Here is a 12,512-nt window from a genome sequence, read left to right on the forward strand (position 1 = left end):
TAGAAGATCTGAAATATGGGTTGGAATTTTTTTTTCACATATAGATGTCTAACTTTTCTAGTACAATTTGTTGAAAAGATTAACCTAATTTGAATGATCCTAGCAAGTTTATCAGAAATAAATTGGCCATGTTGTTCTATGTATCCATCCTCCCATGAAAACAACAGTTATGATTACTATAGTTTTCTAATAAGCTTTGAAATCATTTAATGTGAATACTACAGCATTGTTTTTTAATTTTCAGAAGATTTTTGGCTATTCTAATTCCTTTGACTTTACAAATACACTTAAGAATCAGCTTGTTGAAATCAGGAGACTATAGATGCTGGAGAGGATGTGGAGAAACGGGAACCCTCTTGCACTGTTGGTGGGAATGCAAATTGGTGCAGCCGCTCTGGAAAGCAGTGTGGAGGTTCCTCAGAAAATTAAAAATAGACCTACCCTATGACCCAGCAATAGCACTGCTAGGAATTTATCCAAGGGATACAGGAGTACTGATGCATAGGGGCACTTGTACCCCAATGTTCATAGCAGCACTCTCAACAATAGCCAAATTATGGAAAGAGCCTAAATGTCCATCAACTGATGAATGGATAAAGAAATTGTGGTTTATATACACAATGGAATACTATGTGGCAATGAGAAAAAATGAAATATGGCCCTTTGTAGCAACGTGGATGGAACTGGAGAGTGTAATGCTAAGTGAAATAAGCCATACAGAGAAAGACAGATACCATATGGTTTCACTCTTATGTGGATCCTGAGAAACTTAACAGGAACCCATGGGGGAGGGGAAGGAAAAAAAAAAAAGAGGTTAGAGTGGGAGAGAGCCAAAGCATAAGAGATTGTTAAAAACTGAGAACAAACTGAGGGTTGATGGGGGGTGGGAGGGAGGGGAGGGTGGGTGATGGGTATTGAGGAGGGCACCTTTTGGGATGAGCACTGGGTGTTGTATGGAAACCAATTTGTCAATAAATTTCATAAAAAAAAAAAAAAGAAAAAAATAAAATATAGTAATAAAAAAAAATAAATAAATAAAAAAAAATAAAATAAAATGTTCACCGAAAAAAAAAAAAAAAAAAAAAAAAAGAATCAGCTTGTTGATTTCTATAAAAAAAAATCCTGATAGAATTCTGGGGGGGGGGGGGGCGGGTGGATTTCATCGAATCAGTTTAGGGAGAAATGACATCTTAATAATACCGAGTTATGATATGTCTTTATATTTAATCTTCTTTGATATTTTACATCAGTGCTTTGTAATATTCAGCATACAAATTTTACATGAATTTTTTCAGATCTATACTTATTTCATGCTGTTTGGTGAAATGTGACTCTTTTAAAATTATTATTTTAGTTATTTGTTGCTGGTACATAGAAATACAATTTATATTTATATTGATTTTGTTCTGCAACCTCAATAAGCTTACTTACTAGTTCCAAGAGCATGTTTATAGTCTTAAAGATTTGTTATATAGATCATAATGTCATACACAAATAATTCTATGCCTTCCTTTTCAGTCTGAATGTCTCTCATTTCTTTTTCTTGTTTTATTGCAATGGTTAGAACTTCCAGTATAATACTGGGATGATAAAAGCGTATATCCTTGACCTGTTCCTGATCTTAGAGGCAAGTATTCATTCTTCACTATGTATATTTTTTGCAGCTCACCATCATCATGTTGAGTATGCCATTTTCTATTCCTATCTTTCTGAGAGTTTTTATCACAGATAGTACATTTTTTCATGTATCTTCATCTGTACTTAATTTTTATTTATCCACTGTAATTTTGGCTCTATTTCACTGTGTTCTTATTTTGGTAGTTTTTCTAGAGGCTACATCTTTTCACAATATATGTAGTGCTAACATGTTACTACTTCAAGTAAAATGTAAAAGTTTTACAATCACTTGGGTCACTTTTTACTCTTCCCTCTTCATATTTGTCATATATACATGTACATCTGCTTAAAAATTTACCACACACTGCTATAATTTTTAATAGCCATCTATATTTTATAGAATTCACAGAGAAAAGTGTCTTCTATATTAGCCAAGATAGCTACTATTTTTCTTGCTGTATTTTTGAACTTTCAATTTTCCCTTCAGTGGGACAATAGTAAATGTCTAACTCTGTCATCCCCATTCTGCTTTTAAGCCCTTTTGATGAAATGTTTATCTAAGGTATTGTATTTCTAGTTCTAAAATGTTCACCTGCTTTTTTTTTTTTTATCATTTCTATTTCTCTGTCGAAAATTTCTATTTCTTCATTTATTTCCAGTGTGTTTACCTTTATATCATGAAGCATAGTTATAGTTAGCTTCTTTAAAGTTTTTGTCAGATAATTCCAAAATCTGAGTCATCTCATGGGTACATCTATTAATAGTCTTTTTCTTTGAGAACCTCTAATATGTTTCCACTTCTACGCATATTGATTCATTTTGGATTGTATCCTGAACACCTGAAAATTGTTTCATAGGTACTGGGTCCTAGTAAAATTCTCTACAGAATATTGATGTTTGCTGTAGTTGTTTTGGCAGGCAATCAACACAGTTTGCTTCAAACTTTAACTTCTACTTACTTCCTCTAGGTGCTAGTTTCAATGTCAATTTAGTTTTCAAAACCTTTTCTAAGCTAATTTGCATCTTTCCTGCACATGAAGGTCTGTGGGGACTCAGAACTTGGGCAGGTTCAGACACAGCATTTAAGGAATCTCATTCTCTAGATGCCTTCTCTCTGACATACACTCACATTCTTCAGATATAAAGACTCCTTTTGTTGTGCCTCTGGCCGATAATAAGGGATTCTTTCAAAGTTTTACTGCTTCCTCCACTACTAGCACAGCTCCAAATGAGGGGAAAAAATGGGGGGGGGGGAGAAAGGCTTATCCCTTTTAAAGGTGTTTCTTCTGGGTTTTGTTTTTGTCTTTTTTAGTCTATTTATTTTGAGACAGAGAGAGAGAATGAGCAGGGGAGGGGCAGAGAGAGAGGGTGAGAGAGAGGATCCCAAGCAGACTCCACACTGTCAGCACATAGCCTGATGCAGGGCTTGGACCCACAAACCACGAGGTCATGACCTGAGTCGAAATCAAGAGACAGATGATTAACTGCCTGAGCCACCCAGGTGCCCCTGTTTCTTCGGTGTTTGACCCCCCTCCTCCTCTGTCTGATTTTGTTTAATTTTCAGAGTGTTCAGTTAGTTTTTTTGTTTTGTTTTATTTTTTCTATAATTTGGGGGTTGTACTCAGCAAGAAAGAATGGCATAGAGTGGACTTACTCGATCTTGAATGGAACATTTTATTTTTTATTTTATTTTACATATTTGTTTTTATTTTTCTTCAGGGAATAGCTCAGTCCACTTTGGCAAAAAACATGGAGTGCCCATGAAGGGGGACTATAGGTGATAATGTACAAAAGTAATTTGGCACTAGATTGAACAGAGGCTGAGATACCTACCTAAGAACCCTGGATTTCTATTTAGTAGGTTATAGAAAGCTATAGAGAGATTCTCATTCAAATGCCTCAGTGTGGTTGGCGGCCCTCAAAATGGTCTTGCTGCCTTTTCCTTTTTAAAAAAAAACATTCTGAAATAGAAGTGAAATAATTTCAAGTTTGCTTCCATATTCGAGTTCTGGCACCAATCTTATTTCCCCAGAAGGCGTTTCTATTACTGAAAGTGGCATTCAGGCACTGACGACCACACATTCCCTTATTATACATTGCATAACACAAGAGAAAAAGACCAATAACATCACTGGTCCTACTTACCGTGAGCCAACAGCATTTGGGGCAGGGCTGACTTTATGCTACATTCATATATCTCACAGATAGGATGGCTAGAGATTAATTGATAAGGCATAATGCATACATAGCTCTGAATATCAAGCAATGCATTAAGAGTTAGCATAAAAAGGCCTTTACATTTCTTCCTTTGCCTAATTGACTCTGTAGAACAATTCATACTGTTAACATAGGTGTCTCTGGTAAATAATGTAATATCTAACATTTAATGGCCACATGTTCTGGGTGCCTACCTTAGACTGCAGTTTCTTTTCTTTTTTTTTTTTTTTTTTTAGACTGCAGTTTCTAGAAACAGACCATAAGAGAAAGATTTGCATGAAGGTTTATTAAGGAGTACTCTTGATCAACACCCCTCACTGGTGATGAAAACAGGATTGGTCAGAAGGAGACACCAAACCGCAATTTGATTTCAACAAAAGCCTTGCCAGTCCCTCAGGGAATTCTGGGCTAAGGCAGCCTTTCAGAGGTGCCCCAAATTGAGGCAAGAGTGGACATTCCTACTCACCCACCAACTACTCAGAGAAAGAGAATTTCCCCTTGGGGATTTGTGTATACCGTGGAAAGTAAGCTTTCTTTGCTTTTAAGTTTATTTAGAGAGAACACACATGCATGAGTGAAGTAGGGGTAGAGAGGGAAAGAGACGCAGAGAATCCCAAGCAGGTTCCACACTATCAGCATGGAGCCCAAAGTGGGGCTTGAATCCACAAACCATGAGATCATGACCTGAGCTGATTCAAGAGTCCGACCCTTAATTAGGGCACCTGGGTCCCTCAGTCAGTTAAGCGTTAGACTTCGGCTCAGGTCATGATCTCAGGGCTCCTGGCTTTGAGTCCCAAGTTGGGCTCTGTGCTGACAGCTCAGAGCCTGGAGCCTGCTTCAGATTTTGTCTCTGCCTCTCTCTGTCCCTCCCCCGCTCACACTGTCTCTCTCTCTCTCTCAAATATAAATAAAACATTAAAAAAAAAGTCAGATGCTTAACCAAGTGAGCCACCCAGGCACCCCAAGTAAGCTTTCTTTGGTAGAGGAAATTCCCCAAGTGGAACTCAGCTGTGATCCTCAGCAGTCAACACTTCAGCCAACTAGGAATATGGGCATATGCTCTCGAAAGATGTACCACAGCATTCATCACGGTGCCTTAAATCAACATGAGTTTTCTGATCTATAAAATGGAGCTAATAATCCAATCAAAGGTCATAGATGGTAAGTCATTTATTAATTTTGAGGGGGAGAACACCTTAAATAAATCACACTATGAGGCTGAGTTGGGAAATGTATTTATGTGTATGTGTACACATCATCTCCCACAAATAAGGTTCTCAATGTTACTGTCATTATATTTCATAGAATATACCTGTATATAGGTATTAATATGAGAACTTTCACTTCAATGTCTTCTAGAAAGCTGAGGTAAAAGAAAGTTGATAGCTTGCCTACTAATTTCTACACAAGGAGATTCTTTTTCTAAAATGCAAAACCTTCCTGTCACTCCTCTGTGTGGAGCTTCTTCACGTCAAATTCCATGAGGGAATTCAGGTAAGATAGAATCAACCAGAATGTCTCATGTTTTGTTTTGTTTTTGTTGGTTTGTTTACCCTACAAGTTGCTTTTCGCCTCTTTTGAGATCTCAGGTTTGTGTACCCTCCATTCTCTAGGAGGGGGGAAAGAAGACTGCATGTTCTGACAAGTCCTTTTAAATTAAAAAGGGAGTGAGTTTAAAATAGAAAATGTAATTTTAACACATGCAGATATCCCCATGCTGAGAAGACAATTCTATTGTATTTTTCCAACATGAAAAAAAGGAAAAGAAAAAAACACAACGAGACAGAGACAGTAAGGAAAATAAAATTAGGCCATGTTAGTTAGAATGAGCACAAGCAAGTCCCTTAGCAAAGCGGACAACACGCCCTCCTGCCCGGTGCGCGGCAGCCCATAAAGCGTCCGTTTTCGCTGATCATCACGTACCATGGAGACATCCAAATACGATATTTTAAATCCGAATGAATAATACTGCAATTTTTCTCTCAAAGTGACTCAATACAATCTGACACATACCATTAGGTTGAAATTTCAGAAGTAGTTTTATTTCCGTTGGATGGAAGCTGGCATGTTTATTTTGCGTTTTATCATTTTTTGGGTGAGATGATGACTTATCCTTTTAGAGTGTGCTTGTGTTTACGTGTGTGTCTGTTCTTGTGTGCAAGCTTGTGTGTGCGTGTGTGATTCTGGGAGACACTAGAATAGAAAAAACTCAGAGCTGCATGCACCCTCTTTTTATTTGACAGCAGAGACTTCCCAACTCATTTCCAACAGGCTTCTTCTGCAACAATTGTCACAGCAACAATATTTTCTGTATAGCAAAGAGATTTCCCAATTCACCTATTTCAGGAAAGTCTGATTTCCAGCTTAACCAAAAATGAGTACAGTCCCCTGGCTGTCTGCAAGAGAATCCTGAAGAAGTAGAATTTAACAATAAGCATAATCTACAAAAGACTGTTTTACCTAGACTTGGTGTCACTGATGCTAAACAACCTGTCTACCTTGGTTCATCATTCCACTCACCTATGGAACTATGCATGCCTGTGTAGATATTTATGGTTTCCACCTGGCCAAAACAGATCCTCTTTCTTCTGGAGCAACACTCTGATATCCCTTTGGTGAAACATTCCTTCTCCATCTCAGTCCTTCAGATTACCCTGACTTTAACCACAGTTATGGAAGCCTAGCCAAAAACGGACATTATTTTACTTCATAGGTTTATGTTACCTAATGGCATTTATTCCAGCCTTTTGCTAGAATTATCCAGAAAGTCGAGCTCTCTTTTCACTAGGATAGATGAGCCTGTAAGATAGTTGCCAGATGCTGATGGCCATCTTAATATCATCATAGCACAGCAAGGAAAGAGCCTGCCCAAGACTTGAATCAAGAGAGAGGAAAGCAAAGATGAAGACAGATTAAGTTGCGTGACGTGGAGTCCCTGGACTCAAGCACGCTCCAAAAAATTCAATTGCCATGCTTTTCAGTTATGTGAGCTAATCAGCTCCACTGTTTGGTGTAAGGCAAAGTGAGGTGCTTTTGTTTTCCACTTAAAATTGAAAAAAAAAAACCCTGACGACTTCAGCTTACATATGACATATATTCATTACTCACTAAAAACTATTTAGAGTTTGGAGGAGCTCCATTTCCACATCACTAAGATGTGACTAAGATTTAGACCACAGTGGTCTAAAATTTGCCTGTCCTGTCTCTGATTGGAAGACATTATAAGACTGTTTATTCTAGGATTTAGAGAGACCCGCTTGCCAAACAATATAAACTGCAACTCTAATATATAAATATGTTCAAGAAGAAGGCGTCATTTTACTCTCTACTTAACCTTACTCCGTGTTAACCCCTCAATTAGCTCTAAGCCAGATAAGAAGAGTGTTACGTATTGATCACCTCATTACCCCACCAAACCCCAACTAGATGATATGTATAAAGACACCCAGATGAACAAAACCATAACTAGGGAATACCGAAGACCTTGCCGTGTCTAAAGTATAGGACACAGTGAAAAATGGAGGAACTGGGGCTAGGTATGTAGGCAGGGATGAAATCGTAAAGGGCCTTCTGAGCTATCAAAGGTGTGGGAACTCTGTTGTAAATCAATGTGGAACCATCAAAAGATTTTTAAGTACTGATAGCTACAGATATTTTCCAAAAAATACTCCAGCATGAATGTGAAAAATGAAATGGAGGGTAAAGGAAAAAAGACAGAGAAACAGTATAAAGAGCTGGTATCATTATCCATATAATAAGTGTCAGGAAGGCACCACCACAGACACAACATCTAGCCCAATACCCGATACCCCAAAGACATCAGTGTCTGTGTGTGTGTGTGTGTGTGTGTGTGTGTGTGTATGTATGTGTGTAAGAGAAAAGAGTCAGTAAAAGAAGGAACAATCCAGATAAAAAAGAATGAGAGAAACATAGTAACAATAAGCCTGACATTAGAAGGCCATCAGAAATTCCTAAGCTTAAGAGCTCTGTTTTTCACATTTGCTAGTTTCATAGTTGAAACCACAGGCATGGGTTAAGTTTCATAAGAGTAAATTATTTAGTTAACATTTACTGTGATCCTTTGTTATGCCAACTGTCATTCTGGATGGTGGATCTTGTTTTAGGATCTAGGCCATGGGCTTGCATCATTTAATAAGTACACACAATGAAGACTGAGCTGGAATGATTAGAAAACCAAAAGAAGGAACTGTGGAGGATGGTGCATTGAAGGTCCAAGGAGGAAAAGTTTCAAGAACTCTGGGAGTCATTAAGTCTCTTACTCATTAAGAGTGTCAAGTTTCACAAAGGGATTAATAACTAAAAAATAAAACTTATCCTTTGTATTGGTTAGGAAGTCAATGATGTTCCAAAGTAGAATAGCAGATTATGAAGGAAAAAAAAAAAGTCAAGGGACTATGAATGAAGAAAAAATGAAAGTTTCTTAGAAAATAAACTTTAAAATTTTTTTTCAACGTTTTTTTATTTATTTTTGGGACAGAGAGAGACAGAGCATGAACGGGGGAGGGGCAGAGAGAGAGGGAGACACAGAATCGGAAACAGGCTCCAGGCTCCGAGCCATCAGCCCAGAGCCTGACGCGGGGCTCAAACTCACGGACCGCGAGATCGTGACCTGGCTGAAGTCGGACGCTTAACCGACTGCTCCACCCAGGCGCCCCAGAAAATAAACTTTAAAAAGGAGTGAATTTTTATAAGCTTTAAAATTTCAATAGGAGTTCACTGAGAAAAAAAAAAGAGGGAGAAAACAACCCAACCCAAGTAGAGTTGCAGTCAGATAAGGAGAAACTGTTTAACCATTTAGGTATTATATACATGTGCACTGAATTTTAAGACCAAGGACAGGACAAATCTCTTTTCTACCTAGAAAATAGCTCAGGGGTGCCAGGACCAAATAAAATCTCTACTTCATTCTCCTCATCCGTAAAATGGGATACTAATATTCCCAACTCACAGGCAGTTGTGAAGATAGAATTGATGAGTATAAAGTACTCAGAACATTGCCTGGGTTAAAGTAAATATTCTGTAACAGCTGTTAATGTTGTTCTAATTATTATCATCATCATTATTATTATTATTAAGATAATGTCTAGCTCTTTTGGGCATTAGCAAACCTGAATAATTTCCACTTCCAGAGTTATCAACCATATTGTTCTTGCCTATTTTGTATATTACCATACATAGAAGGCATAAATTTTATAAAAACTGAGGTGCTATGTCATATAAGACATATGACTCATGTCATTTGTAAGAATATAATGACATTAACAATTGTGCTTTTTAATTTAGAGAAATTTTAAGTGTTAATATAAAAAGGGAGAATTTTATAATAGGCTAGAATGCATGAAATTAATAAAGAGGTTTTTATACTGTATCCTAAGCACTATAGATTCTAACTATAAAACCTATAATTTTCCCATTTTATGTTTCATTAATTCAGAGAAAGACAGACTGTGAGGGTAGAATGCATAATGGATATGACATGAATCTAATCAACATGTGTTGTTATCTGGAGGAATAAAAAGAAAAATAATGTAAATTATTTTAAATGATTTCTGTTGGCTGTGTATTCTTAGCAGAAGCCCCGTATCTGTGACAAACTAGTTCTATGACATTGGGAAAGTCACATGACTTCTTTGTTTAATAGTAAGTTTGAGACATTATTGGACTCTTATATCATGAAATCTTCAGGGCACCATTAAAACAACGACAACAACTCTAAAAACAGGTGCTCATTACCAGTCCACTGGCAATCCCAGCCACATTCTGTCTGAAGGCCAGGGACAAAATCATACCAGGTGGCATCTGATCCAGTTAAAATACACACAGCAGCTCAGTAAAGTGCTTATAATTGAAAGCTTTTAGTAATACCAAAAGCCCATGACACCTCCTCTGTCTTTTGGAAGCTGATCTCTTCTTAATGTTATCTTTACTGAGAGCATAATGTATGGATAATGAGTCTCAAAAACTATTCCTTAACCTTGAGCTGAGTAGCTGGCCTTTAGCAGTCTACATGGACACATACAGATGTAGCACCATGTAAATATCTACAACTACTTGGCAACCCTGGTGGAATTCTAGAAACATAGTGCCTTGGACTTAAAAGGACATCCATAAATGCCTGCTAAAAGAATGAATATATCTACATGGGGCATAATATATAGACTAGTAAGATCAGAGGATTTTAAGCTATTCCAACTTCAGATCAAATACCAACTCTAACTATTCTAAGGTTACATTGGGAAGACTGCTTCCACTCTCTGAGCCTGTATCCTCACCCATGAAATGAGGATGATAATACTCACTCTGGGATGTCCCATGAGGCTGAAATAATGTTTTTATGGATGTAGGTATGTATGTATGCATACATATATATTTATACCCATAATGGCCAAGATTCTAGATTAAAACTTTTCTAACTTTCAAAAATCAATTCTAGCTAGTTTAAGCAAAGAGAGGACAGCTTTAGAATTCAGGGATTTAAAGCTAGGTTTTAAGTAAAAACAGATACAGGGAATAAATGTCAAGACTCTATCTTTGATCTCTTCCTCCTTCTCTGCACCTGCTTTAAAATCCATTCTTTTTTCCTAGAGAATCACAATTCTGGAGTTTGCATATTACTCTTCCAACCACCTCCAGACTAACAGACTCTGAATCTTAACTTCATTTGCAAATTCATGGAAGAGAGAATCTAAATGTCCTGGTTTCAGTAAGATGTCCATCCTGGCCCAATTTGCAGTGACCAGAAGACAGGGTCATGTATTACAAAAGTGACTGTTGACAGGATTGTAGATCAGGTTGGAGATGGGCTTTCCAGATGGAGAATCATTGTGAACTGAACAGATGCATCATAAGCTTGTAATCAGTCTCTAAATTGTTCTCCAAAAAGCATTCAAAACAGAAATAAGATATGTAAGGTACCTGACAAAATGCCCAGAAAATAGCAGGCATTGGATAAGAGGCCATAATTATTATAAAGATGAAATATAAAGATAACCTACATCGATATCTTCATTGAATTAGCTTTCACTGAGCCCCATATTACAATTTAGACACTGGGCTTCTGCTGGGACTAGTGATGTGACAATGGCTGCAGCCATTAGGATGCTCATTGTCACCCAGAACCAGGTGACTGCCTTGTTCATCTCTCCTTACTACTCCCAACATTGTCCTTCACGCAAAGATTTCTCTTCCCAAGACATAGTAATTTTGATACGTTATACAACTCAAAAGAAATGTTCTTTCTATGCAATTCTCACAGTAAATTAATCTCATCTTGATAAGAAAGCAAGCATCCTGACTTGATTTGGAGCAACTCCATGCTCATGTCACTTTCATACAGATATCCCAAAGGCCTTTTCAAAGGGGCATTAGTGTTGTGAGCCTACCTCCCACTACTGCAAAAAATGAATCAAAGAGGCAACCAAAAGTCCCTCTTACTGACAAGAGGCAGACTGGGTTAGTGGATACCTCGTTCCCTTCTCCATCCAACAAGGACTCCCCTGATAAAACTCTGAATAACTGGAAAGTCTCATGTAATCAGAATTACACATCCATTAGCCATAATGTTTAAAAACAAATCACCTGTATCACGTTGTCCAATTGTCACAGATTAAACACAAATACCCAAGATGCAACAGAAAAATAACTGGTCTTAAAATATAGTAAACATGGAGGAAGAGTAGAGAGTTTTCATGGAAGCAGTTCAGTGCCTGAGCACAGGGAGATACCATGACCATGAAGGTGGTTTTCCCAGGAGGGAGGCTTATCCAGTGCAATCCAGATGTGCTGACCCCTGCGATTTCCCCAAATGTGGGAAACTCGACTGCCTAAATTTGTGGTAGTGGGGGTTCTGTTCATGTTTTCCCCTCATGATCAAATGTTCAAAAAAGAAAAAAACATACAATAAATATGGGTTCCTGGCCTGAATTCGCTGTCCTCTGCATGCATGCCCTTGTAATAAACCTCTTTGTCCTCACTTGTCCTCAGTTTTCTCTTGAAGAAAGAGGGTCTTGAATTTTAAATTTTCTATGATTCCTTTCTTTTTAAAGTTTATTTATTTATTTTGAGAGAGAGAAAGAGAGAGAAAGCAGGGGAGGGGCGGGGGGGGGAGAGAGAGAGAGAGAGAGAGGGAGAGAGAGAATCCCAGGCAGGCTCTGTGCTGTCAGCACAGGGCCCAATACGAAGCTTGATCCCCAAAACAGCAAGAGATCATGACCTGAGAGGAAATCAAGAGTCAAAATAACTGACTGAGACACTCAGGCACCCTTTTTCCTTTTAATTCTAAATCAAACATTGTGTCACATTGGCTGTGAAGGTACCAAGTTCTGTTTCCTTCTCTTATTTTTTGATAACATTAGTATATACATACGGTGGAGAATTTAAAAAACACAGATGTACGAACATGATATAAAAAATAAGCCAAACTCCAGAATGTCTGAGCAGCTCAGCTTGTTAAGCGTCTGACTCTTGATTTCAGCTCAGGTCATGATCTCACAGTCCTGAGATCGAGCCCCATGTCAGCTCCACACTGGCGTGGAAACTGCTTGGGATTCTCTCTCTCCCTCTCCCCCTGCTCTTCCCCTTCCCTCTCTCTCGCTCTCAAAACAAAACAAATTAATTATAATAATAATAATAATAATAAATAATAAGCCAAACTCTAC

General features: G+C 37.8%; 1 non-coding gene across 1 annotated transcript; it reads left to right on the top strand.

Moving 5' to 3' along the window:
- The first annotated feature begins 11,553 nt into the window (after window positions 1-11,553).
- LOC115526664 lies at window positions 11,554-11,720 on the top strand. Its single transcript, XR_003972713.1, has one exon. It is a non-coding gene; the product is annotated as a U1 spliceosomal RNA (small nuclear RNA).
- The last annotated feature ends 792 nt before the right edge of the window (window positions 11,721-12,512 follow it).

This window comes from Lynx canadensis, chromosome D1 (genome assembly GCF_007474595.2).
Source record: "Lynx canadensis isolate LIC74 chromosome D1, mLynCan4.pri.v2, whole genome shotgun sequence".
In the NCBI taxonomy this organism is placed as follows: domain Eukaryota; kingdom Metazoa; phylum Chordata; class Mammalia; order Carnivora; family Felidae; genus Lynx; species Lynx canadensis.